Here is a 13,189-nt window from a genome sequence, read left to right on the forward strand (position 1 = left end):
AGCCAGCCTTACACAAGGACAAGGACTGCGAAACAGCTGCAGTTGCAGTTTAATGAACCCAGCCTGCTGAATAGGTGGCGTTTGGTAAGATGTGCTCTAATTTAGACTGTGAGCTTTTGCGAAAGACGCTAGACAAGTATTGATAAGGACAAGGCCAGCAGACGTATTTACTTTTTGCGTTGCAACTAACACTGGCTCCAAGTCATGGGTGTATGTGACAAAGAACATTCTCGCAGCTGGGAACAAGTGGATCAAATGGGGAGGCTAGGAGCCTCCAGACGAAGAAGACCTGCAGGACCATCAAGGAAGGAACCCTGACTCTGGGATTCAGTGAGGAGAACCAATCGGAGGGAGACTGTTCAGCTCGCCTCGCAACGGGTTGTATTTAAGACCAATCCATGGGTCTTGTGCCTTATTGTAACAAGTAGCATATAGTTTAACAAGTGAAATAACGAGTAATTTAGTGATTTAAGTATCAGTAATAGTGTTTATACGAAGTATCTCGTGCAGTTGTCTTTTGTCCGCCACATCAGTTGACATCCTAATATGATAGTCAACCGAATGTTCATTCAAAAGGACATTTAAAAGCAGCAGGACATGTTCAGATTGTAGTTAGTTACGAAGGAATATGGGATCTTGGGCTTCATAAACAGAGGAAATGAGCCCACAATCCAGTATCAGTTATGCAGAATCTTTGTAAAGGTCTGGTTAGATCACATCTAGAGTATTATGTCCAGTTCTGGTCAACACACTCCAGAAAGGATGTGAGGGTCCTTGAGGTGCAGAGGACATTGACCAGAATGATTGCAGAGATTAGGGGTTTCAGCAACAAGGTAAGGTTGGAGAACAAAGAAAAAAGAACAAAGAAAATTACAGCACAGGAACAGGCCCTTCGGCCCTCCAAGACTGCGCCGATCCAGATCCTCTATCTAAACATGTCGCCTATATTCTAAGGGTCAGTATCTCTTTGCTTCCTGCCCATTCATGTATCTGTCTAGATCCATCTTAAAAGACGCTATCGTGCCCGCGTCTACGACCTCCACTGGCAACGCATTCCAGGCACCCACCACCCTCTGTGTAAAGAACTTTCCACGCATATCCCCCCTAAACTTTTCCCCTCTTACTTTGAACTCGTGACCTCTAGTAACTGAACCCCCACTCTGGGAAAAAGCTTCTTGCTATCCACCCTGTCGAGAACTGTCAGGATATTGCCCACCTCAATCAGGTCCCCCCCTCAACCTTCGTCTTTCTAATGAAAATAATCCTAATCTACTTAATCTCTCTTCATAGCTAGCGCCCTCCATACCAGGCAACATCCTGGCATCCTGGTGAACCTCCTCTGCACCCTCTCCAAAGCATTTACATCCTTTTGGTAATGTGGCGACCAGAACTGCACGCAGTATTCCAAATGTGGCCGAACCAAAGTCTTATACAACTGTAACATGACCTGCCAACCCTTGTACTCAATACCCCGTCCGATGAAGGAAAACATGCCGTATGCCTTCTTGACCACTCTATTGACCTGCGTTGCCACCTTCAGGGAACAATGGACCTGAACACTCAAATCTCTCTGCACATCAATTTTCCCCAGGACGTTTCTATTTACTGTGCAGTTCACTCTTGAATTGGATCTTCCAAAATGCATCACCTCGCATTTGTCCTGATTGAACTCCATCTGCCATTGTTCTGCTCAACTCTCCAATCTATCTGTATTCTGCTGTATTCTCTGACAGTAGCGTTCACTATCTGCTACTCCACCAATCTTAGTGTCGTCTGCAAACTTGCTAATCAGACCACCTATATTTTACTCCAGTTGTCCCAGCATGGTTCCCTGTGGAACACCACTGGCCACACGTCTCCATTTTGAGAAACTCCCTTCCACTGCTACTCTCTGTCTCCTGTTGCCCAGCCAGTTCTTTATCCATCTAGCTAGTACATCCTGGACCCCATGCGACTTCACTTTCTCCATCAGCCTACCATGGGGAATCTTATCAAATGCCTTACTGAAGTCCACGTATATGACATCTACATCCCTTCCCTCATCAATCAACTTTGTCACTTCCTCAAAGAATTCTATTAAGTTGGTAAGACTTGACCTTCCCTACACAAAACCATGTTGCCTATCACTGCGAAGCCCATTTTCTTCCAAAAGGGAATAGATCCTATCCCTCAGTATCTTCTCCAGCAGCTTCCCTACCACTGACGTCAGGCTCACCAGTCTATAATTACCTGGAATTTCCTTGCTACCCATCTTAAACAAAGGACAACATTAGAAATTCTCAAGTCCTCTGTAACCTCACCCGTGTTTAAGTTTGCTGCAAAGATATCTGTTAAGGCCCCAGCTATTTCCTCTCTCGCTTCACTCAGAAACCTGGGATAGATACCATCCGGACCTGGGAACTTTTCCCTCCTTAATGCCTTTTAGAATGCCCATCACGTCCAACCTCATTATGCCGACTTGACTAAGAGTAATCAAACTTCTGCCCCTAATCTCAACATCCGTCGTGTCCCTCTCCTCGGTGAATACCGATCCAAAGTATTCTTTTAGAATCTCACCCATTTTCTCTGACTCCACGCATAACTTTCCTCCTTTGTCCTTGAGTGGACCAATCCTTTCTCTAGTTACCCTCTTGCTCCTTATATATGAATAAAAGGCTTTGGCATTTTCCTTAACCCTGTGAGCTAAAGATATTTCATAACCCCTCTTAGCCCTCTTAATTTCTCGTTTCAGATTGGTCCTACATTCCCGATATTCTTCCAAAGCTTCGTCTTTCTTCAGCCTTCTGGACCTTTTGTAAGCTTCCTTTTTCCTCTTAGCTAGTCTCACAATTTCAACTGTCATCCATGGTTCCCTAATCTTGTCATCTCTATCCCTGATTTTCACATTAACATGTCTCTCCTGCACGCTAATCAGCCTCTTTTGAAAAGCCTCCCACACAGCAAATGTTGATTTACCTTCAAACAGCTGCTCCCAAACTACATACCCCAGCTCCTGCCGAATTTTGGTATAGTTGGCCTTACCCCAATTTAGCACTCTTCCTTTAGGACCACTCTTGTTTTTGCCCATGAATATTCTAAAACTTACGGAATTGTGATCACTATTCCCAAAGTATTCTCCTACTGAAACTTCAACCACCTGGCCGGGCTATTTTACCAACACCCGGTCCAGTATGGCCCCTTCCCGATGTGGACTCTTTACATACTGCTCTAGAAAACCCTCCTGGATGCTTTTTACAAATTCTGCCCCATCTAGACCTCCAACACGAAGTGAATCCCAGTCAATGTTGGGAAATTTAAAATCTCCTATCACCCTGTTGCTCCTACATCTTTCCATAATCTGTTTACATATTTGTACCTCTATCTCACGCTCGCTGTTGGGAGGCCTGTAGTACAGCCCCAACATTACTACTGCACCCTTCCTATTTCTGAGTTCTGCCCATATTGCCTCACTGCTCGAGTCCTCGATAGTGCCCTCCTTCAGTACAGCTGTGATATCCTCTTTGTCCAGTAATGCAACTCCTCCACCCCTTTTACCTCCCTCTCTATCCCGCCTGAAGCATCGATATCCTGGGATATTTAGTTGCCAATCATGCCCTTCCCTCAACCAAGTCTCAGTAATATTAATAGCATCATACTCCCAGGTACTAATCCAAGCCCTAAGTTCATCTGCCTTACCTACTACACTTCTTGCATTAAATCAAATGCACCTCAGAACACCAGTCCCTTTGCTTTCATCATCTGCTCCCTGCCTACCCTTTCCCTTTGTCACTTTGACTTCATTATCTAGTTCCTTACAGGCTTTTGTTACTACCTCCTTACTGTCCACTGACCTCCTCATTTGGTTCCCATCCCCATGCCACATTAGTTTAAACCCTCCCCAACAGCGTTAGCAAAAGCACCCCCAAGGACATTGGTTCCAGTCCGGCCCAGGTGTAGACCGTCCAATTTGTAATAGTCCCAGCTCCCCCAGTACCGGTCCCAATGTCCCAAAAATCTGAACCCCTCCCTCCTGCACCATCTCTCAAGCCACGCATTCATCCTGACTATTCTTTCATTTCTACTCTGACTATCACGTGGCACTGGTAGCAATCCTGAGATTACTACCTCTGAGGTCCTACTTTTTAACTTGGCTCCTAACTCCCTAAATTATGCTGGTTGGACCTCATCCCGTTTTTTACCTATATCATTGGTGCCTATGTGCACAACGTCAACTGGCTGTTCACCTTCCCCTTTCAGAATGTTCTGCAGCCGATCTGAGACATCCCTGACCCGTGCACCTGGGAGGCAACATACCATTCGGGTGTCTCGTTTTCGACCACAGAACCGCCTATCTACTCCCCTTACAATCGAATCCCCGATGACTATAGCCCTTCCACTCTTTTTCCCGCCCTTCCGAACACCACTGTGCCATGAACCTGGCTACTGCTGCCTTCCCCTGTTGAGCCATCTCCCTCAACAGTATCCAAAACGGTATACCTGTTTTGGAGGGAGATGACCACAGGGAACACCTGCGCTGCCTTCCTGCTCTTTCTCCGCCTTTTGGTCTCCCATTCCGTTTCTCCCTCAGCAACCCTAATCTGCGGTGTGACCAAGTCGCTAAACGTGCTATCCACTACCTCCTCAGCATCGCGGATGCTCCAAGGTGAGTCCACCCGCAGCTCCAGAGCCGTCATACAGTCTAACACGAGCTGCAGCTGGACACACTTCCAGCACGTGAAGGAGTCAGGGACATCAGCCGTGTCCCTGAGCTCCCACATTGAGCAAGGGGAGCATAACACGGTTCTGAGATCTCCTGCCATTTTTATCGTAAGCTTAACTTAGTCTTAACTTAGAGGAATGATAAAGGAACGAAAAGTTTTTACCAATCACACGGTTAAAAAAAATGAGAAATAGAAAAATCCTTACCTTATCTACACATCACCGAGTCCTTTCTTTTGGTTAGTGGAGGAGGGCGGGTGGGAGACACTACACATGTAGTGTCTTGGGTTCAGAAACGGCCCAAATATCTCGATTTTTACTTACCCAGAAGCCCCCTGGTCCGCCGAAAACAAAAGGAAATTAAGTTTCAGTTGAAACTGACCTTCCCAGCTGATCACTCGCTCGCGCTCTCTGCTTCCGAATAAGCTGCTGCAATGAAAGCCAAGTTATTTCAAACGGCCCAAATATATAGAAGCTGGGGTTGTTTGTATAAAATATTAAATCTATATGGCATAATCTGTGATCACATTAAGTCTTATATTCTGCGACAATTTCAAGTGATATTTGTTGTGGCCACTTTCTGTGTTATTAGCTGTGACCATTTTAAGTGATAAGTGATTTGTTCCGTTTAAGGCATATTTGATTAGTCCATTTTTGTCATATTTGCTCTCTCTGAGTAATACTTTCTTGGAATTTACTGTCAAGTTTGTTCCTCCACGTCCTTCCCACTAGGTGGTGGCCTAAACACAACACCGAGCAATGTCACTACACATTTTCCGTTCTTTAGCTCTAGCCAAATATATTCTGTCCTCGACCCCTTTGGGACATCCTTTTTCCCCAGCTCTGCAGTGCTCTCCTTAATTAATCCCGCCGCTCTTCCCCGCTTTTCCCCTTTTCTATCTTTCCTGAACACCTTGTGTGCAGTGATATTTAATACACAGTCCTGTCCTTCATTCAGCAGGTCTCGGTTACAGCCTCAACATCGTATTTCCGTCTGGCAATCTATGTCTGTACCTCACCAGTCCGTGCATTCACGTACACACACATTAACCTTGATTCAGACTTTATTACTTTCCAAAGATTCACAACACTTTGAATGAAGAGGACACTTCTCCTTTAAGTCCTGCATGATTGCCCCCTCATCGTGACAATGTGCCCCGTGTTCTAGATTCCACATCTCGGGGCAACAACGTCTCATTGTCTACCCTGTTACGCACCTTCACGACCTGTGTGTTTCAATGCAATCTCCTCTCAATCTTCCAAACTCCAGAGAATATAGGCCCAATTTAATCAGCCTCTCATCGTAGCGAAACACTTTCATCCCAGGAACCAATTCAATTAACCTTGGCTGTCCCACCTCCAATGAAAGTACACCCTTCTATGAATGTGAACACAAAACTGCACACACTAGCGCAAGTGTTGAAGCCAAGTCCTTTACAATTGTAACAAGACTTCCTTATTCTTGGACTGCATTCTCCGAGCAATGAATGCCAGCATGCCTTTTGGCTTCCGAATTGCCTGTGGTACCTTTTGGAAATCCTAGTTTACTGCATCTACTTGCTCTGACTGGTAACATCCTCAAAAACTCTAATAAATTTATGAAACTTGATTTCCCTTTGTTAAAGCCGTGTGTAATTTGTCTGATCATGCTATGAATTTCTAAGTGCATTATTAGGAATTATTGAGCAACACGCCAGAGGCAGTTGTTTGTTTGTTTTACTTATTCGATCAAAACCTTTCATCATCTTGAAGACCGTTATTATGTCACCACTCAATCCTTTCTGTTACAAGTAGAACAGCGATCACGTTTCCATCCTTTCCTCACAACCGATACCCCTCAACCCTGGGATCCTTTGGATCCTTTTCACAGCCCTTATATCTATTATGAAGGGGGCTGTCCATTGTTGTTAAGATATTTCCGCTGTGACCTAACCAATGGTTCATAAAGTTGCATCATTTTACGTTCTGTTCCTCTGTTTATAAAAAAAGTAACCAATATGCTTAAAAAAAACACAGCAGCAACTTGTTCTGCCCCCTTTAAGGATTTGTGTAGCTGCACACCAAGGTCTTTCGGTTCATTTACATTAATATAAATCATGTCATTTATTGTACACTGTCTTTCTATATTAGTTCTCCCAAACTGCAACACTTCTCCGCATCGAAATCCATCTTCCATGTTCAGCCCATTTCACCTTTCTGTCTATGTCAACCTGACGTCGACGACCATACTCAACATAATCTACTGCTTTGTTAAGTTTTGTATCATCTGCAAACATAACAATCATGTTAGCTACTTTCTAGTCTAAATAATAAAAAGTGAAACAAGTAATGAAGCCCAAATTGACCTTTGAAAAGGTCATTGCGCTACTGAGCTACAAAGACCAGGTCGTTGGTAGCTTTCATACCTGCTGTGGTTGTTATTCGACTTTCACCAAGTGGCGGGAGAGTTTCCATGCCTTTTGATATGATTGTCTGAATTTCATCTTCTCCACTGTTTCCCGCCATCCTCTGAGGGGACTTTCATCGAGAACCTGAGGTGTGCTTTGCCATGTCGATGTCAGGATATGAGGATTGAGTGAGAAAAAAAAGCATTGAAGTAGATGATTAGCCATGAAATTAGTGAGTGCTTGGGCAGGCTCGATGGGCTGAAAGGCCTACTCCTGCTCCTATGTTACTATGTTCCTTTTCCTTAGATTCTTCAGGAGCTGTTCACTTTCCGGGATCCAGCGTGACATGACGTTTTTATTCTGAAAACCCAGGGAACTAAATTGGAGGCTGCCAGTTTGAGAAGTCGAATGAAGCTTTTGTAGTTTTCAGGGAGGGGTGGCAGCTGGCTAATGGTGTTTTCTATGCACCGGTTGTAGGTATCCCAGTTGTCCTTCCGCAAGTGCCTGCAAGGTTTGGCTTTGCATTTACAGATGGTAGCTCTAAGCCAATGTGGATGAGGCTTCCTCGACATTTTGCATGGTGGGGGTGGGGGTTGGGAGTGAAGGCGGGAGGATAGGCAGCACTAGTTATAGAGTCATAGAGTTATACAGTACAGAATTAAACAGGCCCTTCGGCCCATCGTGCCCATGCAGGTCATCGAGAACCTATTATATCCCATTTTCCAGCACTTGGATCACGTAACGTTGTATGCTATGGTGTTTCAGGTGCTCATCTAAATACATTTTAAATGTTCTGAAAGTTACCCGCCTCTAGCACCCCTTCAGGCAGTGTATTGCAGACTCCAACCACCCTCTGGGTGTATATTTCTTCCTCAAATAGCCTCTAAACCTCCTGCCCCTTACCTTAAATCTATGCCGCCTGCTTATTGACACCTCCGCTAAGGGAAAGACGTTTCTTACTATCTATCCTATTAATGCCCTTCATAATTTTCTAACCTCAATCAGGTCTCCCCTCAGCCTTCTCCGTTCGAAGAAAAACAACCCTAACCTATCCAGTCTCTCTTCATAGCTGAAATGCTCCAGCTCAGGCAACATTCTGGTGAATCTCCTCTGCACCCTCTCCAGTGCAACCACATACTTCCTATCGTGCAGCGACCAGAACTGTACATAATACTCAAGCTGTGGCCTAAATAGCCTTTTATACAGCTCCATCATCACCTCCCTGCTCTCATACCTCGGTTAAGAAAGGCAAGGATCTCATATGCCTTCTTAATCACGTTATCTAGCTATGCTGCTTACTTGAGTGATCTATGGGCAGGTACACCAAGGTACCTCTGCACTTCCTAGGGTCCTACCATCTATTGGAGATTACCTTGCCTTGTTCGTCCTCGTAAAATGCATCACCTCATACTAAATTCCATTTTCCACTGCTCTGCCTATCTTACGAGTCCATCTATATCACCCTGTAATCTAAAGCTTTCATCCTCACTATTTATGACACCATCACGTTTTGTGTCATCTGCAAACTTAATGAACATACCTCCTATATTCACGTCTAAATCATTAATGTGCACTACAAACAGCAAGGGTTCCAGCTCCAACCCTGCTTACACCACTGATCATCGGCTTCCAATCGCAAAAGCAACCCTTGACCATCACCCTCTGCCTCCTGCCATCAAGTCAATTTTGGATCCAATTCGTCAAATTGCTTTGGATCCCATGGTGTCATAACGTCTTGACCAATCTTCCATGTGGGACCTTATCGGGCCCGAGGATCGAGGCCCAGTCTCTTGCCTTCCGGGAGTGGAGCGGAGAGGACCTGTGGGGAGAACGCCGGGAGAGGAGCCTATGAATTGAGCCCGCGGATTGAGACCCACTCTGTTGCCTTCTGGGACTGGAGAGGAGCAGAGTGGATCTGTGAGGAGAACGCCAAAAGCGGAGCCCATAAACTGAACCCGAGGATTGAGGCCCAGTCTCTTACCTACAGGGGCGCAGCGGAGTAGACCTGTAGGGAGAACGCCGAGAGTGGAGCCGATAAATCGAGCCTGAGGATCGAGGCCCAGTCTCTTACCTTCAGGAGAGGGGTGAAGAGGAACGTAGCGGACCTGTGGGGAGACCGCCGAGAGTGGAGCCTATGAATCGAAAACAAGGTCTTACCTCCAAGAGTTGAGATCAGTCCGACTTGTGTGAGAGCAGTCGGGCCTCTTCCAGCGCGCCGATTTTTGAAAAAAAAGCCAACAGTAACGTCACAGGAGAGCTGCAAGGTGATTGGTTGGTGAGTGACTGCTGTTCGGGAATAGCTCTAAATAGCTGGGTAAGTATCTCAGGTAAGAAAAGTTTAAAAGTTTAAAGTTTATTTCAAATACAGTAATCGAGTATTTTTTAGGGAGTTCTGTAGTAATGAGAACCGGGAAAGAAGGGCCCAAGAGTAACTGATATTATTGGACATTAAGAACTTCCAGAAGGTTTAATTTAATTTAAAGGGTTAAGTCATGGCAGGAGGGCTCAAAACCATGGTGTGCTCCTCGTGCTCCATGTCGGAAGCCGGGAACATTTCCAGTGCCCAGGACCAACATGTGTGCAGGAAGTGTGTCTAATTGCAGCTTTTGGAATTCCTGGGTTTTGAAGCTGCAGCGGCATCTGGTGACACTGTGGAGCATCCACGAGGCAGAGAGTTTCGTTGATAGCACGTACAGAGAGGTGGTCACACCGCAGGACCAGACCCCACAGCAGGAGAGGAATGGGTGACCACCAAGCAGAGCAAGAAGTCTCGGCAAACAGTGCAGGAGTTTCCTGTGGCTATACCGCTGCAAAACAGATATACTACTTTGGATACTGTTGGGGGCAGTGGCCTCTCAGGGGAAAGCAGCAACAGCCCAATTCGTTGCACCACGTTTGCCTCCGCTGCACAGGGGAGCAGTATAAAATGTGGTAATGCAATAGTTATAGGGATTCAATTGTAAGGGGAATAGATAGGCGTTTCTGTGGCCGCTAAAGAGACTTCAGAATGGTATGTTGCCTCCCTGGTGCGAGGGTCAAGGATGTCTCAGAGCGGTAACAGGACATTCTCAAGGGGGAGGGTGAGCATCCAGTGGTCGTGGTATGCATTGGTACAAACGATGTAGGTAAAAAAAAAGGGATGCGCTTCTAAAAGCAGAATATAGGGAGCTGGGAAGTAAGTTGAAAAGTAGGACCTCAAAGGTAGTGATCACAGGATTACTACCAATGCCACGTGCTAGTCACAGTAGAAAGAGCAGGAAATATTGGATCAATACATGGCTGAAGAGACGGTGTGAGTGGGAGGGTTTTAGATTCCTGGGGAATTGGGAACGGTTCTCGGGGAGGTGGGACCAGTACAAACTGGATGGGTTTCACCTGGGCCGGAATGGGACTGATGTCCAAGGGGGAGTATTTGTCACAGTGGTTGGGGAGGGTTTAAAGTAAAATGGAAGAGGGATGGGAACCTTTTCAAGGAGTCAGAGTGGGGGGGGGCGGGGGGGGGGGTTCAAAGACAAGAACAAAAGTCAGTAAGGGGAATAAGAAAAGTGATAGGCAGAGAAATTAAGGGCCAGAATCAAACATGGACACAGTGAAAAATAACGTTAAGAGGACAATTAATGTTAAAAAGAGAAGCCTTAAGGCTTTGTGCCTTAACACGCGGAATATTAGCAATAAAGTGGATGAATTGATCACATAAATAGATGTACTGCAGCAATACTCCTTAGACAGTATCTAGCAAACCCGCGACCTCTACCAACTAGAAGTAAAAGGGCAACAAATACATGGGAACACCACCACCTGCAAGTTCCCCTCCAAGTCACACAGCATCCTGACATGGAACTATATCACAGTTTCTTCACTGTCTGTGGGTCAAACTCCTGGAACTCCCTTCCTAACAGCACTGTGGGTATGCCTACCCCAAATGGACTGCAGCGGTTCAAGAATGCAGCTCGCCACCACCTTCTCACGGGCAATTAGGGACGGGCAATAAATGCTGGCCTGGCCAGTAACACCCATGAATGAATTTTTAAAAAAGTCCCGTCCGCCTGGCATCCCCTGCGCTCACTGACCTACCTTGACAGATACCAGGTCCTGTTCCCTATCACCCCTGTACGCACTGACCTTCATTAACCAATACCAAGTCCTGTTCGCCTATCAACCCTGTACTCACTGATGTACATTAACACACACGAAGCGCCGATTCCCTATTACTCCTGAACTCACTGACCTACATCAACACCCATTCCTCTGTGTCTCTTGTGCTCAATGACCTATATAACGCACACCAAGTCACGTTCATCTGTCAACTCTGTACTCACTGACTCTCTTGAGCGCATACTAAGTCCCGTTCCTCTATCACCACTGTGCTCAATAACTTACATTAGCACACGCCCAAGTCCCGTTCCACTACTAGCCTTGTGCTAAATGGCATATATTAGCACACACAAATTCCCGTTCCCCTATCACCCCTGTACTCATTGACCTACATCAAAACACACCGAGCCCGTTCCCCTGTGAGCGCTTTATTCTCTGACCTACATTATCGCACAAGATGTCCCGTTCCCCTGTCACCCTTATACTGAATCACTTACATTGACAAACAGCATTTTCCGTTCCTCAATCACCCCTGTGCACAATGACCTACATTTGCTCAAAATAATTTCCGATCCACTATCACCCCTGTGCTCAATGACCTACATTAACAGACACCAAGTCCCGTTCCCCTATCACCCCTGTACTAACTGACCTGCATTTGCTCACAGGAAGTCTTGTACCCGTATCATCCCTGTACTCAGTGACCTACATCAACACACACTGAGTCCCAATTGCCTATCGCACCTGTACGCACTGACCTACATTAACACACACCGAGTCCCGTTCCTCTATCATCTCTGACCGACATTAAGACATACCAAATTCCGTTTCTCTATCACACCTGTGCTTACTGCCCTTCATCAACACACACCAATTCCGTATCCCCTATCACCGCTGTACTCTCTGAGCTACATTATTACAAGTAATGTCCCATTTCCCTGTCTCCTCTTGACTGACTGACCTACATTAACAAACACCTATCGTTCCCCTATCACCCATCAATTCACTGACATACATTTACTCACACCAAGTCCCGTTTCCATATCACCCCCGTGCTCAATGACCTACAGTTGCTCACAATATGTCCCGTTCCTCTACCACCCCTCTGCTGAATGACCGACATTACCACACACCAAGTCCTGTTTCCCTTTTACCCTTGTGCTTACCGACCCACATTATCACACTCACGTGATTAACACCACAGCTCTGGTGACCCGGGTTCAGTTCTGGGTGCTACCTGTGACGAGTTTGCAAGTTAGAATTAGAATTAGAATATTACAGCGCAGTACAGGCCCTTCGGCCCTCGATGTTGCGCCGAGGTGTGAAACCATCTGACCTACACTATTCCATTTTCATCCATGTGTCTATCCAATGTCCACTTAAATGCCCTGAAAGTTGGCGAATCTACTACTGCTGCAGGCAGGGCATTCCACGCCCTTGCTACTCTCTGAGTAAAGAAACTACCTCTCACATCTGTCCTATATCTATCACCCCTCAACTTGAAGCTATGTCCCCTCGTGTTTGCCATCACCATCCGAGGAAAAAGACGCTCACTATCCACCCTATCTAACCCTCTGATTATCTTATATGTCTCTATTAAGTCACCTCTCCTCCTCCTTCTCTCCAACGAAAACAACCTCAAGTCCCTCAGCCTTTCCTCATAAGACCTTCCCTCCATACCAGGCAACATCCTAGTAAATCTCCTCTGCACCCTTTCCATAGCTTCCACATCCTTTCTATAATGCGGTGACCAGAACTGCACGCAATACTCCAGGTGCGGTCTCACCAGAGTCTTGTACAGCTGCAGCATGATCTCGTGGCTCCGAAACTCGATCCCCCTACTAATAAAAGCTAACACACCATATGCCTTCTTGACAGCCCTATTAACCTGGTTAGCAACCTTCAGGGATTTATGCACCTGGACACCAAGATCTCTCTGCTCATCTACACTAACAAGAATCTTCCCATTAGCCCAGTACTCTGCATTCTTGTTACTCCTTCCAAAGTGA

The sequence above is a fragment of the Heterodontus francisci genome, unplaced genomic scaffold (assembly GCF_036365525.1).
Source record: "Heterodontus francisci isolate sHetFra1 unplaced genomic scaffold, sHetFra1.hap1 HAP1_SCAFFOLD_556, whole genome shotgun sequence".
Classification (NCBI taxonomy): Eukaryota; Metazoa; Chordata; class Chondrichthyes; order Heterodontiformes; family Heterodontidae; genus Heterodontus; species Heterodontus francisci.